The sequence below is a fragment of the Psammomys obesus genome, unplaced genomic scaffold (genome assembly GCF_907164565.1).
Source record: "Psammomys obesus unplaced genomic scaffold, mPsaObe1.curated_primary_1811, whole genome shotgun sequence".
Classification (NCBI taxonomy): domain Eukaryota; kingdom Metazoa; phylum Chordata; class Mammalia; order Rodentia; family Muridae; genus Psammomys; species Psammomys obesus.
This window is the reverse complement of record NW_026585895.1, coordinates 22,305,170-22,325,928: the sequence shown is the minus strand read 5'-3', so window position 1 is coordinate 22,325,928 and position 20,759 is coordinate 22,305,170. Positions and strand designations below refer to the sequence as shown.

The window sequence follows — 20,759 nt, the reverse complement described above, 5'->3', positions numbered from 1 at the left end:
TAAAGAATTTCCCACCCAAATTCATTCAGGTGACCCTAGTGAGATACACACAAAACAAAGACATAAAAGTAGGAGATGGGTGAGTTAGGAAGAGGAGGGTTTCAGTAAGAGGGGGCCTGAAACAGCATAATTGCTTGTATGAAACTGTCAAAGAATTAAATACACACACACACACACACACACACACACATATATATATGAATATATGAATTGTAACAAGTAAAGTAAGTTCCTTACCTAGCTACCCTCCTTATGTTCGCCATCCATTCTCACTAGTCCCAAATTCTACAGAATGTGGATAAGAAACATAAGTATCAGCACTAAGAAAGAAATACTTGGCAGAAATTTATACTGAGTTGCAAACTCATATGATCAGCTACTCTCCCTTGCACGTAGTTTATGGAAGTTAAGAAAGTAAGTTTTTTTTTTTAAAGCATTAATCATCTTTTCAGATATGAACTCTTCACTTCGTAATGGTTATTTACATCTCAGGATCAGGCCTGCTGTAGCCATAGACCAACACAATCTTAGATCTTTCACCTATCAACAAGTAGAACCAGGAGAGTGTTTTGAATCCAGGAAACCCCATATTAGAAACACTCGTCTTCCAGGTGCCTGGTATAATAATCTAAGTAAAGCTTCTGAATTAAATATCTACTCCTGTGCCATATAGCTGCCTAATAGCCTCTTGGCCAGATTTGCGGTTATCTGAGTCTCCTGGAATCTTAGTTAGCAATGCCTTTTATTGTCTAGAGCAAGAGAGAAAGAACAGCTACTGAGGATTTTTCATGGGGAGACCTTTCACACAGATGTACACTGAGAACCCTACCACCCCATGGTGGTCCTGTTATTAGTTATCCATCACCTTGGCCATTTGTCTGTCTGAATCCGAAGCTAGTATTTTCCCACACCCCTCAATGTCGTCGGCTTGACACCCCTTTTCTCCCCTACCACCCGGGTCACTATGCTTATCTGTTTCTTGCTGTCCTATGAGAGGATAAAAAGGCAAAGCTGGAGCAGGAATAGACAAAGGAGTCAATAAGGACAACAAGGTAAAATACTGTTACCATGCCTAGAGTCTAAATTAGTCAGTGATGTCTTAGGCTTTTAATATCACACACATACACATAAACGTCTTCAAAAATTATCTCTAACCAAATCAAATTCTATGCAATGGCCTGAGAAGCCTCTCTCAATTGCCTCACAGGTGGAGACCAGTATTCCAGGGAGAGCCAGTTTTTCAGGAGCTTGGGTCTCAGCCAAACTGTGGCCAAAGCAGATAATAGAAGGATGGAGCCCACAAAAAAATAAAAAAAGAGGAGGTGTTTCCTAGCCAACACAGGAGTGCTGCTTTGCCAAAAAGCTGTGCTTTTAAAATATTACTTCACAACCGTACACTCTTGAGGAGTAAATCTCCTCACGCCGATGCAGTCTTAAGTTTTTCACATTTCACTTGGTAGTATTTACATTGTTGGAGTTGAGTTTTCCACTGCACAAAAGCATGTTTAATATTTGATGTCTAATGGTAAGGTTGTTACACATACATAGTGCTGAAAAAAGCAAAGGCTTCACTCTGAGTTTTATGGATAAGGAGAACAGTTTTGAAACACATGCTTATTCAGCATGTTAGAAAATTTTAAAAGTATTTGGGGGGAATAATTCCACCATATGCAGCATGACCTCCGGTATGTTTAATGTGTAATTTAAGAGATGGTAGAGCTTTAAAGTAGAAAAGAGACGAGGCTATGAATCAGAAATTGTAAATTTTGGTTTCTATTACCTGGAGCTTTGGAGGATGCCTCCACAGGCTTCTCAGGCAGGCCCTCAGCACCTACCATCACACTCTGGAATCTTAAGACATGCCTATTTTTTCACTAGACCCACTGACCTCTGTAAGTCAGAAAGTAAAGAAAAATAGACTCAAACTTGGGCTTTGCCTGTTACTGATAAATACAATGATTTGGGGTCAAATGTGACTCCTTAAAGGCTAAAATAGCATTTTTCAAATAAGCTTTGTTTTAAAACTTTTAACATAAAAATAATACTTCTTCCAAAAAGAAAACCCTGTTTATAATTTTTAATTGTTTTTTTTTAATGTTTTAACTATTCAGGTAAAATATTATTGCTTCAAAAGGAAGTCAGAGTTATAGTCACGGGTGGTTTCAGAACATTTTCTGGTAGTTTTTGCTTCATTTCAATATCTGGCCACGATTGGCTGTTGATAGCTACAAATAAGGAAGTCTTCAAGTCAGGGGATTTTTCAGTGGAAGTCCCCAGTTCAACAAGGGAGAGCTCAGGACAGTTTGGGCAGCATTTGCAGGGTCTGTGCAAAGAGCTTCCAGAATGTGTACCTGCCTCCGTCTTTAGGGAAATTGCTGGTGAAGGAAATCGAGTCACCTGGAGAAGAGGTAATAAATTCTTACTAATTCCTATCAGTTCTTAGCCTAGCAAGGTGGTTGGGATGCCTTAAGGGAGGCCAGATCTGTCCCATTCCCGTCCCAGCTACCTAAGCAGTCCCTGGAGTGAGTCAGAGATGTCTCTCTCATCATTGTCACAGTTAGAAGTCTGCCCTTTAGACAGCCAAGATCCAAGGAAAATTGATAGCACTGTGACCCTTTTACTCTTTCTCTGACTTTTAAGATGGAATTGGTTATGTCTTAAAATGAAATGAGTTTTAAAAGTTTGTATCTGGTATGTAAATCTTCTCAAGAAGTGATTTTTTTTCATATTCTATGAGACTAAGTGAGTTTTGGTCTAAGTTAGGTGGCATAAAGCTTACTAAGTTGAAAGTACATTAAAAGTATATGTAGCCATACTTTCTGCTTATATTTTTTTCAAAAAAATCAATTCCAGCCTTATTAAACGTGTCTATTCAAATATTAAATTAATATTAGTATTTTTATTCTCATAAGAAACATGTAATGATGAATATTTATCAAGCATTAGTCTTATAAGTAATTCTAATAATAGTAACCAAGTTTTATGTTGTTACCAACAGACCCTTTTGTTTTCATCACCACAATTAATACTGAAGATCATGTAATGTTATTTTCCTAAGGATAATCCTAGATTAAATATCAAGAACTATTTTCAGTATTGTTATAGTAGTTTTTAGACACTCAACAAGAATGTCTGCTAAAAAAAAAAAAACGACATATTTCAGTGGCACTCATGCAGTAGTACAGCCAAGTTCTACTGGCTGTAACGTAAACTCTTATCTGTTCATTTTTCCTGGCACTTTATCACTCCTGCCCTGCCTTCTTACAATATTGAAACTATATTTGGGATGTTTTACCCAAGCTGCAGGGGAAGAGAGAAAATGACTTCATCTAAGTTACAGAAGAGTCACGTCATTCATCCACCGCCATCTCTTCAGTCCCCCTGGGATTACAGTTCCATGTGTACATAGCTAGACTTGCCAGTCTTCCTCTGGGAGATAGGGAACTGTGTGTCAACTCATTGTGCCTAAAATGTATGCCCAGAAGACAAAGGGGGTTCTAGGCTGGGGTTCTAGAGCAATGTCCAATTATTTCTCTTAAACACCTGTGATTATTGCTACCAGGGTAACTCAAAACAAATCTGCTAAATTCCCCGGGGGAAAAAATATGGTTGGAATTTTAGAAAATGTGTGCACTAACTTGAGAGAAATGATCACCTGTGCAGTATAAAACCTTCCTGTCTTTCTATGCACTGAGGCTCCAGTAAACTGGAGTCCTTTGAATTGGACATTGCAGATATAAATTGTAGAACGTATTTCAAGCCAGTTTACTTTGCCTCCTTCTTATGAGTAGAGTAGGGGAAATATCTCTGTAAGAATGTTCTTTTTGGTGGGTTTTAACTTCTGCTAATATCTTGATTCCATAATCTTATATAGTCATTTTATTGATCTCTTATTTTTTTCTAAATTACATAATTCACATGTGATTTCTAGATTTAAAAGAAAAATTATTGGACATGCTTCCTCCTTGCTTTCTCAACAACACCGACTAGAATTTCTGGATCAGGGTTTCATAACAGAGGAGAGAGCAGTTAACTGTTATATTTCTGATCTCAGGGGAATTTTCTTAGTGGTTAATATGAAGAAGGAGATTGGTTGTTGGTTTGAGATAAATGTTTTCATCATAAAAAAAACAAATAATTACCAGTATCCTCACTTATTAAGGGTACACTTCATAAAAAATATACCAAGGTTTCATATTAAATAATATTCGATGTCTTTGGTAACATTAGAGACAGCTAACTATATGGCTTCAGCATTTCAAATGAGGCAGTGATCTACTTTCTTAAAAGGCTTCTCAGAAATCAGGTTTCTGCTGTGCTTCTGTGACAGAGCTGATTTATATTTAGAAACTGTATTTTGTTGTTTCTCGGATTAAAATAATAAACTGGTTGATCAAACCAAGCCTACACATTTCCTTTTTCTCTTCAATCCACACGCTTAGACGCCTCTCCTCTATCATTTTGGCTTCACAATTCAGTTCACAGCTCAAGCTAACAGGAAAGAATGAAAACAATGTGGTGGAAGCCAAGAAGCTCTATCAGGCAGAGCAACCAGATCTATAAACAAAGCAGCTGTTCATATGCTTCCTGCAAACAGCTTTCAAAAGTTACATCCAAAGATGGTATGCAAAAGTGTGTCCAAATTGATTATCTTGTATCCAGTTTACATCAAGAAAAGACATACTGGAAAGCAAATGTTATTGATTTACTGAGAATTTTTGTATTCATATTCATAAGGCAAATTCATCTATATTTTCACTTTTATGGCGCCTATCAGTGATGAGTTTCTATACTGAAGTTTACTTTCAGAAGTATAACGAGAAAAAAAAAAGCCAAAAACACCCCAAATTCTAACAAAAGTTTCATGCACATGGTTTGTTCCTTGAAATGTTTAAGGAATAAATCCAAAACATCTCCACTTGCAAGCAATTCTTTAACTTTTTCCCAGTATCTTCTTTGCTGTTGATCTTTGCAATTTAATGCTGTTTTCCACACGGTTTAGGTTTTGTTTGACAACAATTTTTTTTTTTTTTTGGAAAAGTAATCTTTAGTTGAAAATTTTTTTCATACAATATATTTTGATCATGGTTTCCCCGCCCCCAATTCTTCCCAGATACCCCCTATGTCTTCACTCACCCACTCACTCCCTCTAAAACAAACAAAACTGAAGAGACACACACAAACCCACAAAAACAGAAATCAAAATAAACAAGCAAAAGACCAATAAGACAAAATTAAAAAGTCCAAAGAAAACAAAATGATACAAAATTCTACAAAAATACCATTGAGTTTGTTTTCCTTGGGCCAGCTACTACTAGGCACGAGGCTGCCCTGAAGTGTGGTTAATCCACCCTAGTGAGCCGCCATTGTAGAAGAGTGATTTTTCCTTTGCTATTGGATATCTTTTGCAGATAGCTTCTTGGCTAGGGGTGGGAGCCTGTGTCCACTTCCTCTTCTTAGCGCTGAGAGTCTGTCTGTCTGGGACCTGTGCAGACTTTTGAAAACAATTATTTTTGCTCATTTTTTTTTTCCCGAACAGATTGATGCACATGCTAAAGTCCTACTCATTTTTTAAACCCTTCCTGTCACTATATGGATAACCCTTTTTAGTATCCATTTTGTCTATTTGTATTTTTTTCTTTTTTTTTCTTGATTGGTCATACCACAGAATTAATCCCTTGAATGTGACATTTTACACTTGGCTTTTTATAAAATGTCTTTCGGGTTTATCTTTGTTAATATTTTCTTGATATTTTGCTTTTCTCAGTTGTTGAATTGAGTGCTTAGTTTATGCATTTTTAGTGCTTTACTGCTTTCTAATAATAATTAAATTTAATTATATAGTAATGCATGATATATGATAATAAATAAGTGACTTGATTAAAATAATGTTGTTCTTAAATAATAGTTAAGGTTATGAAACTTTCAACACCATTTTAACCACATCTGCTCATTATTTATATGCCACTTTCACATTGGCATAATTTTATGGTTTTGGGGGAGCTGTTTTGGTTTGGCTCTGGGGTCTGCGTAGGGTGGAGGGTGGGGAGGGCTGAGTGTTGGCTCCAGGACCTCACACAGGCTCAGGAGGCACTTTATCTTGTGCAGTTTTATTTTCTCTTTGATCATAAAGCTAAACAGGGACTATTACAAACAATTCTTGTAGGTCATCCTACTCCCTCCCTTCAAGCAGTCGTCTCTTTTATTGATATCTGGATTAGCATGATTATAAAAAAAATGCAGATTTTTATTGGGTCTTTAATTTTTTATTATTTATTTTATTTGTCTTTTCTCTACTCTTTGTTAGTCCCTTTCTCCTGATATTTTGTTTTGTTTTTGTTTTGTTTTCTAGTTCTTTGAAGTGCACAGGGTCTCACGTTATCCCACCTGTCCCTGACTCTCTAGGAATGGAATTACAAGAGCCCCACCGCCATGCCCACTTACTTGTTTACATGTGTTCTGGAGATCAAATTCAGGTTCCACGTCTGTAAAGAAATGATTTATCAGCAGAGCTAGTTCCCCATCCTTAGTTTTCTCTTTTTTCTTTTCTTTTTTTTTTTTTTTTTTTTTTTTTTTGACCACATTTATATATTTACTGGGTGTGACGATCAGAGGCAACTTGAGGGAGTCTGCTTTTTCCTTCCACCTTGTTTGTGCTCAGGATAGAACTGAGATGGTCCGGCTCGGTGGCAAGTGTCTTTATAGCCACTGAGCTCTCTCTCCACCCCCTGTTTTTCTCTGATAATGTGGGTGTTAATTGATATTAATGTCGCCCTGAGCAGTTTTTACTATATAAACTTGCATGTGCTGCAATTTTTGCTTTGCTTAATCGCTAGCAAAATCTGCTTTCTTTTGTGATTTCCTTTTTGACTCATTAGTAGCTTAAAAACGCGTCTGTTTTCACAGATTTATGTCTTTTCCAGTTTCCTTTGGATTATTGACTTCCGACTTTGTTCCATCTTGGTTGGAGGAGATATGTCATACGACTTATCTTCCGAAATACATGGAAACTTTGGAGGGGCAGCATTGGTCTGTCCTTGAGAAGTCTACTTGCTGAGCGTGTTTTTCTTCCTTTTGGTACGGTGCTCTGCTTCCATTGGTTTAGCCTAGTAGGTTCATGGTAGAGTTCCAGCTGTCCTTCCCTCTGGTCTGTTTTTCCATTTATCATCAAATGTGGCTCAGTGAAGTCTCCAGTGATTATTGTAGTTTATTTCTCTTTCCAATTTTTTAAATGTTCTTTTCATCTACTTTAGGTCCCGCTTTGTTATATTATGTATTTAATTGTTCTATCTTCTTTGTGAATGATCCTTTTGTTAATATATATAATCTTATGGTTTGTCTCCTATAGAAGTTTTGTTGTTGTTGTTGTTGTTTACTTAAAGCATATTCTGTCTAATATTAGTACAGTCATCCATATCTCTTTTGGTTATTACATGCATAATATTTTTCATCTTTTATTATCATCATCATCATATCTTTGTGTGTTTGTGTACAATGTGTGTGTTTGTGTTTGTATAAGAATTTCTATGTGTGAATTCGTGTGCATGCATTTCATGGCACACATGTGGAAGCCAGCAATTATCACCTTCCATCTTTGAAAAAGGTGCTCTTGGTTTTGTTTTGTTTCTTTCCCACTCCATATGCCGGGCTAATTGGGCCCTGAGCTTCCAGGGATTCTCCTGTCTCTATCTCCCATCCTCCCTTAAAGGTGTTGAGATTATGGATGTGCTACAACATCTGGCTTCGCATAGTTCTGGGGATTAAAAGTTGGAACCTCATACTTGCATGGCAAATTCTTTACACACGGAGCCGTCTCTCCCTTCCACACCTTTTACTTTCCTCTATTTCTGCTTTTTCACCGGAAGTATGTCTCTTCTCGACAATTACTTTGATCATTTGATTATTTGGAATTATCCACTTACAGCTTGGCCAAGCTCTGTCTTCTCTTTACTTTTAAAGTAACTACTAATGAAAAAAGGCCTCTGCCATACTACTTCATGTATATGTTTCTTATACCTTATTTCTTTTTTAAAAGCCAAAACAAAGCAAAAAATATCCATGCTTAACAGTAGATGAATCATCACGTCACTTAAAAAAATAGTCCAGTGAACATAGAGATAAATGTCCACTTTTTTTCACCACGGCACAACCTTATATCATAGTCATTTTCAAGAATTCAAGTGATGTTGTATTTAGAAATAATGTCCTGCATTCAAGTGAACTTGCCAATGACCAGCAAAGTTACAAAAGAAACCGATGGCACTTAATCAAGATAACAAGAAATCCTAGCAACCTCTAGCAAGGCAAGGAGCTGAAGCTGCTCAGATCTGATGTATTTGCCTGAGGAATTTGCTACAAAAATAAAAGTAACATCTGTGAGTAACTGGCAAAGAAGAAATTAGGTATTACCTATCAACATTCTTATCATGAAATTTAAATATTTCTTTATTGACAGAAAGCAATCTTTAAAGGATTAATTATTTCCATGCATTCACAATAAGGCATAGTTATGAATTTTAAATATTACCAACTATTTGGTTGAGCATCAGCTTATACAAGGTGGCTTTTGACATTAAAAGTTCATGAGAAAAACTAAGCCGTCTTTTAATTTTACTTTAATGTCAAATTAAATAAAGCAACTTTAATATTCAATAGAAGCAGTTAGTCTGTTTTAAGAAGTATTTCCAAAAGTCAACCGCTGAGCTTCTTTTCAGGAGAAATCATATGTTAGTACAAATTTTTCTAACCTAACTTTAGCAGTGCAAATACAAAATCAAACTCACAGCACAATAATATAAGATATTTCCTCCTCAGTATCAAAGAATTGCTTTTATGTGCTTAGATGCTATTCTGTTTCGATGGGTAATAAACACGCCTGGTAGCTTGACTGCTTAGCATCACCCCAATAGAGGCATTGAAGATATTCTGACATCATTGTCGCTTCCCTTAAACTGTTCTATGAATGCAAGCTGGCAGCTTTCTGTCTAACCCAGCAGCTGACAACAGGTTGGTAAGCATAACCACAACCTGAATGCAGGAGTCTGTCTTCTCAAGAGAAGCCCCTTCGTGGACTGCTTGAGTCATCCTTGCAAATTGATTTCCAGACACCATCCCCTTAACTAGCAAATGCCTCTGCATGCTCTTACAAATTGTTGTCCCATTCCTTACCTCCTCTATTACTTCCACATTCTGTTTTTAACTGATTCTTTGAATTACACCATTTTAGCTCCTTCCCATTTTTCTTTTATGTATTTTTAAAAAATATTTTCTTGGGGGTCACATGGAGATTAAGATAACTTAAATGGGTATAGCCCTAGTTTTAGTAACACCTATAAACTATTCTATCAGTTTAATCCCTCCCTCATGTCTTCTTGCAAGATATCTTTATATATTGTGTGCTCATGTAAAAAATAAAAACAAGAAATTATAAATAAAAAATGAATCATTCTAGAATTTATATTTATGTAGTTAACTAATTACATGAAAGTTTATTGTTCTCTTTATGGTTTGAAATCTAGTAGGTGTTAAGAATTTTCATCTTCCAGGACTTCCTTTATCATTTTCTAGATAATCTACTAACAACAAGTTCCTTCAGCTTTTATTTAATATCAAACTGTCTTCATTCTTTTAAATTTTTGAAGGATAGTTTTGCTGGATATAGAATGCATAGTTGGCCCTTTTTCTTCTGCATTTTCAGTATTTCATTGCATGATCTTGTAGTCTCCATGGTTTTCAGAGCAAAAACTGCTCTGTGTATGCTTGTTTTAACTGAATGTATGTCTATGTATCATGTGTGTTCCTGGTGTCCTCAGGGGCCAGAAGAGGGTATCAGATCCCCTGGAAATGTATTACAGGTTGCTGAAAGTTACCTTACAGACAATTGTGAGCCACCACGTCATATCCTAGGAAAGCAGCTAGTGCTTCACCACTGAGCTGTCTGTCCAGCCATCAAACTGCCATTAATCTTAATAATAATTGCTTGTATGCGTATGACACTTCTTTTTTTGAGATAGATAGATAGATTAGATAGATAGATAGATAGATAGATAGATAGATAGATAGATAGATAGATAAAGAGATGATTGATTGCTAGAAAGGGCTTAAATAGTCCAGACTAACCCCAGACTTGCTACGTTTCTAAGGTTGATCTCATCCTCCACCTGAGAATAGGTTGTGTATCATTGTAACCTGGCTCCTCTTTGATTTTCTTGATATTTTCAAGATTCTTATTTTGTCTTAGGCTCTTTGTTTTTTCCCTGGGAGATAGGGTGTCATGTAGCCCAGGCTGAACTAGAACTTACACCTGAAGATGACCTTGCACTCTTGATCAATCCTCCTGCCTCTAGCTCCTGAGCACTAGGATTACAGATGTGCTCTGCCACACCTGGTTTGTGCAGTGCTGCAACCAAACACAAAGTTTTGTTTATGTGAGCACACACGCTCCCAAAAGGCTACATACTCAGCCCCAAATAAGGATTTTTTTTTCTTTTGAGATAAATTTTTACGGTTGGTTCAAACTCTGTGTGCCAAGAATTGAATTCCTGATCCTCCTGCCTTCACCTCCCGAGTGTTGGGATTCTGTCTAGAGATGTGGAAATAAAACTCATTCCAGGCTTGTAGTCTGGATTTCCTGTTAAGGTGATAAGATGACATAAAGCCACTCAAGGTGATCAAATAATAAACTAAAAAAAATCTAGGAACATGATAACATTAAATTTCGACAAGAGAAAATATAAGAATACTCATAATGTCAGTATGATAATTATGAATCGATAGTGGTTTGAACAAAGGGTGGCAGTGGGAACAGACTGTGACACTGAGGACAAACAGTATATTTATATTTGCATATATATACACATGTATATGCAAAAAGTTGGGGGAGAAATTCTTATTATTCCTATAAATCACTTTCCAACGTGTTCGCTGTGTTGTGTTTTCTTTACTCAGCATAGTCTTCCCAAAGGAGTGCTTGTCTTGTGTTTGCTTATTTGCATTTTTTGTTTTGTTTTTTGGAGATAAGATCTCACTGTGTACCTCTGGCTATCCTAGAACCTACTCTGCAGATGAGGCTCGCCTCAAGCTCACAGAGATCTGCCTGCCTCTGCCTCCTGAGTGCTGGAAGCACTCAGCTCGTATTTACTTATTTAAAGCCTAATGTAGCCCTTTCTAATTGGAGGCATAGATTTTTCTTGGTTCTCACTTTCTGCCTGGTTGTAATTTGTTCTTCCACACAGAGCTTGAATTAGGAGACCATATGGACATGGACAGTTCACCACTAACTCTTCAGCTTGAAACTGATATTCTCCAACTTTGGCACTGTGGGTGTTGGGCTGAAGTGAGATCCCTTATACAGATGCCCACTTTTTACTACATAAAGAATTCCTGGGCAACTAGAAACTATTGTTGGGTTTGCGAAGGAAGCTGAGAAAACTTTCTTCAGATAGGGAAGATTAAAATGAAGGCTTTATTTTCTGAGCTCTGGGAGGTGGCCAATTAGGGATCTACAACATTTCCTGGAGAAGAAACTGTCTTGTGTATTTAAGGGATGGAACCCATAAAGCAAGGGGAATAAGGGTGGTCTGTAGCTTTGTCCAATCATATTTTGATATAAAGGGTTGAGCAAGGGAGCTTCCATCAGTCAGTATAGGGGCCTGGGAACATGAACTTGTTTGTCCCTGGGAGTAAGATAGAGAAGTTGTCCTTGAGATGTCTGAACTCACACAAACTGTTTCCTCATAGAATAAGCTGTTCATCTAGGGAAGTCTCCAGTTCCCCTAGGGCCTGGGACCTTGAGCTTAGTTTCTCCCTATGATTAAATGGAGTTTGAAAATGAAATGGAAGTAATTAGAATAAGTTTCTTTTGCTTGTACCCAACACTATTATCTGTCTTTTCTTCCTAGAAATCATATAAAAAATAAGCTCTGAAAGAGATTCAAACTTCCAGCCTTGTCTACTCATTTCCTCTCATTATTGGGTCCGCATAATTGGATATAGAGTATCATATCTGTCAACTCACATAATAGTATTGTTATTCTCCAAATCATAACTCCAAATCAAACAAATAATAAAGACACTACTAGGGATCACTGGGACAAAAATATCACTTATAGGTCACACATAGTAACAATTACTGTCCAAATGATAAGCCGGTGCCATAGGATGGGGAGCTTGCTCTCTGTCCTTCAGGTCACTAGACTTGCTTTCCTTCACACAGCAAAGTGCATGTCCAATTCTTCCCTGAAGTTTCTTATCAGCAGAGTTGTAGCAATTGTGTAAAGTAGGAAAAAAATGCATTTCTGGGGAAACTCAGGAAAAGCTCAGCAAATGACCACAGCCTGCTCAACCATATGCAGTGGTACTGGCCATCAGATTTAATCTTCTGCTCCCAGTGGTATTACAAGTATTCATGTTTTTCTGATATTTTTAAAAATTCTTTAGTTGGAGAATCGAAGACATCCAGATGTGCTTCTAAATCAAAAGACAACCATGTTTTATTAGTAGTGATATTTCATGTCAGAGGTTTATCTAGTTCCTGATATTTCGAACTATAGTAAGTATTTATATTGACCAATTTTCCTTGTTCTTAGATTTAGATTCAGAGCCTTCAATAAAATATTAATCAGTTGCAAAAATAGGTCCTGTTTTTGTTCCCTTTCCCAATGCTGTGATAAAATACTCTGACAAAAGCAACTTAGGGAAGAAAGGGTTTATTTGGCTCACAATCCCCAGTTACTATTCATCATTGCAAGAAAGGAAAGGCAAGAGCTGCTCACATCCACAGTCAAGAGCAGAGTTAATGGATACAGGTATGCTTTCACACAGCTTGCTTTCTCTACTCAACAGTGTAGGCTCCCTTCTGTTCAATTCTTGCCAGCAAGCATTTTGCCTTTATTTGTTTTCTTTATAGCCACCATGCTGACTGGGTTAAGATGGAATGTCAATGTAGTTATAATTTTTATTTCTCTGATGGTTGGTGACGCTTGACATTTTTATACAGTTATTGGCCCTTTGTATGTCATCTCTTGAGCACTGTTCATTTTGTTGGCTTATTTTTTCATGGGGTTGTTTCCCTGTTTAATTTATTGAGTTTTATGTATATTCTAGATATTAATCCACTGTCAAATGTATACCTAACAAAGATATTCTCCCATCCTATAGTCTTTCTCTTCACTTATATAATGAGGTCCCATTTGTCAGTTACTGGCTTTATTGCCAGAGCAGCTTGAGTCCTCTTGAAATTCCTTGCCTATACCTAGATCTAAAATATGTAGATCCCCTACTTTTTTCTTCTAACCATTTTAGAGTTTCAGTTCTTATTATGTTAAAGTCTTTGGTTCTTTTGGAGATGATTTTTTTTTGTGTGTGCAGGTAGGTGAGAGGTATGGATCTACTTTCATTCTTCTATAAATGAATGTGCACCACAGTATATTTTTAATATTCTTTAAACACACTGTATGTCAAATCTGATGAAAATCGTAATCATTGCAGGGGTAAGACACTACATGTCACTGTTTTGATTTAAAATCTTTTATTTTAAATAAAAAAAAGATTCTACTAGCATTCAGGCTTGTTTCACATGTACAGTCACTTCTGTTCATGACTAAACATCATGGGAATGGAAAAAGAAAAATGTATATTTTAGAAATGTATATTTTTTTTATTCAAAAGTTTGTAGCACATCCATATTTCTGTCTGTCCATTCAGCCTTGCATTCTGAATGTATTTTTAAAATCTATAATTTCAACAAGAAATTTAAATAGCCGGGCGTGGAGGCACATGTCTGTAATCCCAGCACTCAGGAGCAGATGCAGGTGAAATTTTGCGAGTTTGAGGCCAGCCTGGTCTACAAATAGAGCAGAGAGAGAGAGAGAGAGACAGAGAGACAGAGGGAGAGAGAGAGAGAGAGAGAGAGAGAGAGAGAGAGAATTTCAAAGCAGCTTCAAATATACTCAAAATCAATCCTGAACGAGCTAGATTTTATTAAAATTTTAAATTTCTGCCCTTCGAAAGGCATTATCAATGGCCACGTGGCTCATGCCCTTAATCCCAGCACCCAGGAAACAGAAACAAGCAGCTGTTTCTGAGTTCAAGGCCATTCTGGTTACACAGAGATTTCCTGGCCATCTAGAGTTACAAGGTAAGACCATGTGTCATAGAACACTGCTTTAAATAAAACACTTCCTTCCCAGAAGCCATTAGTGAAAGCAACCAAGACATGATTGCCTATTATAATGACCCCCCTCCCCCCAAAAAAATCTAGAATACTGAGAATTAAATTCTGTTAAGGGCTAGCAGAAACAGAAACTTTCCTTCATCACGGGTGGGAACACAGCAGTTTGGCAGTTTTCTAGCAAAATCAACACATACTTACCATCTCTCATAGTCCTTGCATTTGCCTTAAGGAGTTGATAATTTTCTCCTCATGAAAACTAGCACACTGTTGTTTATAGCAGTTTTTCAACCTCAGTGCTGAGGATACTGACATTGTGCAAGCTGACAGATGTGGGGATGAGGGACATTCTGGAAATTTCTAGACCTTCCTCTCAACTTTATTTTGCACCTAACCCTGCTCTAGAAAAAGCAAAGCATTTCATTTTTAATGTAAGCAGTGCTTACATTAAGCACATTTAACTTGACTTACTACTAAATTTTTTTTACTTGATCCAAATGTTATAAATGGGAAATTCTGCTTATTAAAAGTTTTAATAATGTTTTTACAATTAAAAAATATACAATGTGTTTTTTTTTTTCTTTTAAAAACATTTTTATGTGCAATGCTGTTTCGCTTGCATGTCTGTGTGAGGGTGTTGGGTCCCCTGGAACTGGAGCTACAGACAGTTGTGAGCTGCCGTGTGGTGCTGGGAATTAAACCAGGGTCCTCTGGAAGGGCAACCAGGGATTTTAATTACATTAACATAAGGCTCTGGTGAAAAATGCAGATTTCTGGGCCTTCCCTTCCGTCCTCTAAACAGGAATTTCACAATATCTCGTTTTTCTGAGTGGTTCTTTAATCTACATATAGGGTGATATTAGAAGTGATTATTTATTGTTTGCTCAAAATTCTAGCTGAGACACTGAAATGACCTTTAAGTAAGTGACCTGTGTATAGAATTCCCTTGCTGCCAGATGTATTTCCTGTATGGCCGCCGGCCGGGGTGGAGCTTGGCGGGGCGGGGCGGGGCTTTGTGGGCAGGGCTTCTCTGCGAGGGGCGGGGCGGGGCGGGGGCGGGGCCTGGCCCCGAGGCTGGAAGGTGAAGCGTTAAGGACTCAGAGCGCAGACGTTGCCCTCTGAACTGGAACGGAAAGCAACTTCCGGCTGCGGTCATTCTGCCGGGCACCGGCGACCTGTGGCGTGAGAGAGCGCGGCGGAATCCCTCAACTGTGAGTAAAAACTGAGTTAGGGTGTCTGGGTCGGCCGAGCGCGGGGACGCCGGGCAGGGGTGTGTGAGCGGAAGGGATGCGCTGCGCGGAAGTCGCCTGAGAGGAGCCGGGCTGCGGCCGCGGCGAGTTCGCGGCGAGACTTGGAGCGAGGGAAAGCGCGGGTCCCTGCCCCCGAGCTGACCCGGTGGGGCTTTCCCGGTCCGTGCCCTCGGCTTCATCGACGGCGGTCCCCCGGCCGCCGCGGCTGTCCGCCCAGCGCTGCTTCCCCGGACGGGAAATGGGCGCGTCACGGCCCGCGGTGTTGGGGTGCGGGGGAACCCCGGAGTCCTCGACTTCCCTGCGGGAGAGAGGCGACTCGCAGAAGCGGGTGTCCCGGCGGTTATGCCTTGGGACGCTTAGGCTCTTTATCCCGGGAGTTGCACAATCCATTTCTCCGCTTTCCTGTGGAGTGTCATCATAGGCTTGTCCATGAGGAGTTGGGTAACTTCCCCCACGACTCCCGGAGAGAACGTGTGGCCGGGACGCAAAGAGCAGAAGTCGCCAGTCACCTGAACTAGGCAGCCAGACATTAGGTGGAGTCCGCGCCGCCGTGGTGTAAACTGACTGGCAACGAGTTATACACACGAGCGCACACATCACACACACACACACACAGTGGTGCTTGTCAGATCTGAACAAGGGGGAAGATGCTGCTCCCGCAGAGGACTTGGGCTCCCCCACTGTCAGGCTGGCTTCACTAAGCAGCCTTCCAGGGTGTGTTTTCTCTCACAGATGCTTTTGAGAAGTTATGAAGAAGCGATGATAGCATAGAAAGTGATGTGATGCGAAGTTGAAGGAAAAATTACACCCCTGCCATTTGCGACTTGGAGTATACATTTAGCACAAACACGGGGGCATCACCTTCTTGTGAAAACCCATTTTGTGCCCTTTTGAGAGGGGCCGTGAATCCTCAAAGTAAAACCACCCACTAAATCATTTCCAATCACGTAAGACTAAGCCTTCCACGTCTTTTAAAGGCGCATACTAGTGCTGTTTTGTCCTCTACGAAAATGAGATCATGCATACTGTTCTATGGTCTGCTGATTTAGATGTTTACAGACTGTATAATAGGTAAAATATGTAGTTGAATTGTTTCATGATGGCGTTTCTCTAGATGTACCACTCCTTTCTATGTATGTCCTGTCCACTTACCTTTTTCATTTTCCCCTCATTTATTTGTGTGTGTGTGTGTTTAACATAATTGTTGCTAGGCATGGGGGCCCATGCTTTTAATCCCAGCACTCAGGAGGAAAATACAGATACAGTAACCATTCATGATAGATGCCAAATACTCTACATTTGGCTTTAAGTACCTAGGTTTCGTGGCCAAGATTATTGTCCTCTCACAAATTGTTGAAATTATTTTCTGTGGCATTTCTTTTTAATGCTTCACTCCTTTTAAACATCTAGAGTTAGTTTTTGTACACCGTAGGTGTTTAATTTTTCTCGAGTGGTACAGTTTTTGTCAACGTGCTAAAATCCTAGACATACTGGGGAAAAGGAGTTCTCATTTGTGGTATTGCTTCTCTCAGACTGCCCTGTAGACTTGTCTGAGAGGCATTCTCTTGAGTGCTGGATGATGTTGGAGGGTCCAGCCCCTCTGAGAGCTGTCCCCTCTGGGCAGGTGGGCCTGGACCTTATAGACAGAATGAGCAAGCTAGGGAAAACAAACCAGTAAGCAGTGTCCCTCTGTGACCTTTGCCCCGACTTCTGCCAGTGATGGATGATGAATTAGGAGTTGTAAGATGGAATAAAACCCCTTTATCCTCAGTTGTTTTTGGTGGTAGTATATTTATCATAGCAACAGAAACTAAAGTGCAAGTGGGTAGCCATTTTTCCCCCAAAATAATTTTTTACAATCATTTTTTAAGTGGTTGAAATGACTGAGCAAGCAAAGGTGCCTGCCACCAAGCCTGACATCAGAGTTCCATCCCCAGGACCAGCATGGTAGAACCAACTCCCAAGGGTTGTCCACTGAATGTTACACACACACACACACACACACACACACACACACACACACACACACACACATAGTAATAGACCCAAAAAAAGGTATTCAGTTCTTTTTCAAGTGGCTGAAAATTCTTTATTTTGTATTTTGAGGTAGGAGGATTGGACCACATGAGACCTTGTCTAAAAAGAAAAAAGAAAAGCCAGATTAAAGGCACGTACTGGGAGGATCTCTGTTGAGTTTAAGGTTAGTTTGGTCTGCATAGCAAGTTCCAGGCCAGTCAAGTCTATATTAGTGAGACCCTGTTCTCAATAAACAAAACAAAACCCAATCAAACAACAACAAAAACAGTTTACAGTGATTAATTTTATGCTATGTGTGTTCTATCACAGGTCTTAGGTTTTTGCTTTGTTTTTAATCTTTTTAAAGATTAGGGATTGAACAATGTGACACATATACTACAAAGGCCTGAGAGGCATATTTTCAGTTACTTAAAACCAGGTTCTCTTGCCTTCTAACACCCCTCAGGATTTTTGGGATTGTATTACCAAAAAGGTAGTCCTTTGTTATCCCTTTCTAAATATAGTTCATAATCTTGATTTTGAAAGCTATTTTTCTTAATTATTCTAATAGCTTCCTCTTTTCCTTTGCTTCTTGGAGAAATGGCACTATAAATTCTAAAGGAAGTGTGGTTTGAATGAGAATAGGCATACCTATTTCTAGGGCTTTGCATGCCTGCTCCCCAGTTTGATAAACTTTGTAGGAAGGATTAGGAGGTGTGGCCTTGTTGGAAGATGTGCGTCAGTGGGGTGGGCTTTGAGGTTTCCAAAGGCCCAGTATTTCTTTACCTTGCTGCCTGAGGATCATGATTCAAAGTTCTCAACTACTGCTTCCAAATGTTGTGATAGTCATGGGCTAACCCTATGAAATTGTTAGCAAGTCCCAAGTAAATGCTTTTCTAAGTTGCCTTAGTCCTGATTTTTCTTCACAGCAATAAAAGAGTGTCTAAGAAAGAAGATAAAAACACAAACTTCACTTGACATAACTGAACACAAATTAGTTAAAAGCACCCCAATATTTATGCCTTTAAAATGTTAGAGACAAAAGATAAATAACTATAATCACAAGAATAATAGTTTTTTTATCAGCAGATGATTTTTATTTGTGGTGTACCTTTATATGAGTATTTTTTTTAAGTTATTATATGGTAACTCCTCAAACATGTCAATAATTTTTTTCAGAATTCATTTTTGTGTTTGATTTGTGTGTGTATGTGAGCACGCATGCATGTGTGCATGTGTATGAGGTGCAGGTGGGGTATGAACTTAACATGTGTCAGGATTCTGTTTTCACCTTCTACCTTGTTATAGGCTCTCTCTTTTTTTTTTTTTCTGCTGAGCTGTGTGTACTCCAGGCTAGGTGACCCAGGTTCATGTCAGTTCTCCCATTTTTCCATAGGAATGCTAGGTACCCACTACTTCATCTGGCTTTTTATGTGGGTTATGACCAGAGCCATCTCATCAGCCCCAATAGATATTTTTACTATAGACAACTTAGTCATAAATTAAAATAACCATTCACTAAAGTGCCTTCATTCTAGTAAAAGTAGCATTTAGGAATGTCATGTAGTATTTTCCATAGTTTACTGATGTATGTTGCTAAGTTCCGTTACCTGCCTAAGGTGATTCTTGAAAGTAACTAAAACAATGTCTGAAATAGCCATTTATATAAGTTCGTAATTCTAGGGCCAGCTATGTGGCGCAGGAGATAAAGGGGCTTGCCACCAAGTCTAATAACCTGAGTTTGATCCCAGGGACCCATATGGCAGAAAGAGAGAATCAACTCCTGTAAGTTGTTTTCTGGCTTTCAGACACTTGCTGTGACATACAACCTCCCCGCTATTTACCCCCATATACAAATAACTAATATAGGGTGCTTTTTTAATTCAAGTTAATTATTCTAAGGCCAGATAGATGGCTTAGCAAGTAACGGTGCTTGCTTTGCAAGCGTGGCAACCTGAGCTTGAGCCCTGGTATCCAATTAAAGTTGGAAGGAGATCTGACTCCACAAAGTCCTGACAGATACATACACAATTGATTAGCTACCATTATTGTATATTAACAATAAACAATTAGTCTAAAAGTGCTAGCTAGTTTTATATCAACTTGATACAAGCTGGAATCATTTGGGAAAAGGAAACATTAGTTGAGAAAACTCATCCACCAGAATAGCCTGTGGACAAGCCTATGGTGCATTTTTAAATTAGTGATTAATACAGGAGGGTCCAGCTAATTGTGGGTGTTGCCACCTCTGGGCTGGTGGTATACAAAAGCAGGCTGAGCAAGCCATGAGGAGCAAGACAATAAGCAGCATTCTTCCGTGGCCTCTGCATCAGCCCCTGCCTCAGTGTTCCTGCCCTATCTGAGTTCCTGTCCTGACTTGCATAGATGATGGACTGTGATATAGAATCAAACCCTTTCCTGTCCAACTTGTTTACAGTTGTGGTGTTTTATCATAGCAATAGAATCCCTAAACTAAGGTATATTTGTACCGTGATTGGCTTGTAAGCAGTCCTTAAAGGTCTGACCCACGCATATGTAACACACCATCTTTACCCTGAAGTGTTCTGGTGCTTTTCACTTCCTATTAAATCAGATGTACTTTCTCATCATTTCCATTGAAACTGCCTGTGAGAAATGGCTACAGTGTAAAGTAAGCTTGGTCATTACCATTAAAATAAGAATTTCCCAGCAAAATTGGGAAGCTAAAGACAATAGAGTGAAGCTAATAGTTTCCTTCAGGGTATAGAACTTGCCTGTACAGAAGTAGCAACACCTTTCCTTTTATAGCAGAATTGAAGCAGGTAAAAAAGTGATGTGTTTTACATAATAGCATTCTCCTACCTACTTCATTTTTCATTTTGTGTGCAGAATTGGTGTTTGATCAAGATCAATAAAGCAGTTCTTTGCTCTTGTTAAAGTTGATGTCCTCACTTTTTCATTTACTTGGGTTTATTCCAGGAGTTTTTAAGTTCACACTGTAGGTCAGGCAGGCCTTGAATATATGATCCTTCAGCCTCACCCTTCCTGCTGGCTGGGATTATAAATCTGTACCTCAGGGCTGAACAATAACAGTAATTTAAAAAAGGACTTCTTGGATTTTTGTTTCTTGTTTTTGAGGGAAAGAAATTGAGGAATAAATAATGCTCATTTTCTCACAGAAAATATCCTAGACAGTGACTTGACTTTTCTTCATTCAGAGATTAGAATATCTCCATAATGATACTTTAAGTATCAATACTGTACGATAACTTTTACTTACCAGTAGTACTTTATCTTCACACACACACACACACACACACACACACACACACACACACACACAC

The 20,759-nt window shown here is 38.7% G+C and overlaps 1 protein-coding gene across 6 annotated transcripts in view; it reads left to right on the top strand.

Moving 5' to 3' along the window:
• Positions 1–2,335: 2,335 nt before the first annotated feature.
• Tank (TRAF family member associated NFKB activator) overlaps positions 2,336–20,759 on the top strand; it is a 78,470-nt gene continuing 60,046 nt past the window's right edge. For 2 of the 6 annotated variants that reach the window (XM_055600627.1, XM_055600625.1), the window contains exon 1: positions 2,337–2,408. The gene's annotated coding sequence lies outside the window, so the exon portion shown is untranslated. Of the gene's footprint in view, positions 2,409–15,265; positions 15,382–20,759 lie in introns of those variants that run through there. The other 4 variants (XM_055600628.1, XM_055600630.1, XM_055600624.1 and 1 more) reach the window with 3 other exon arrangements.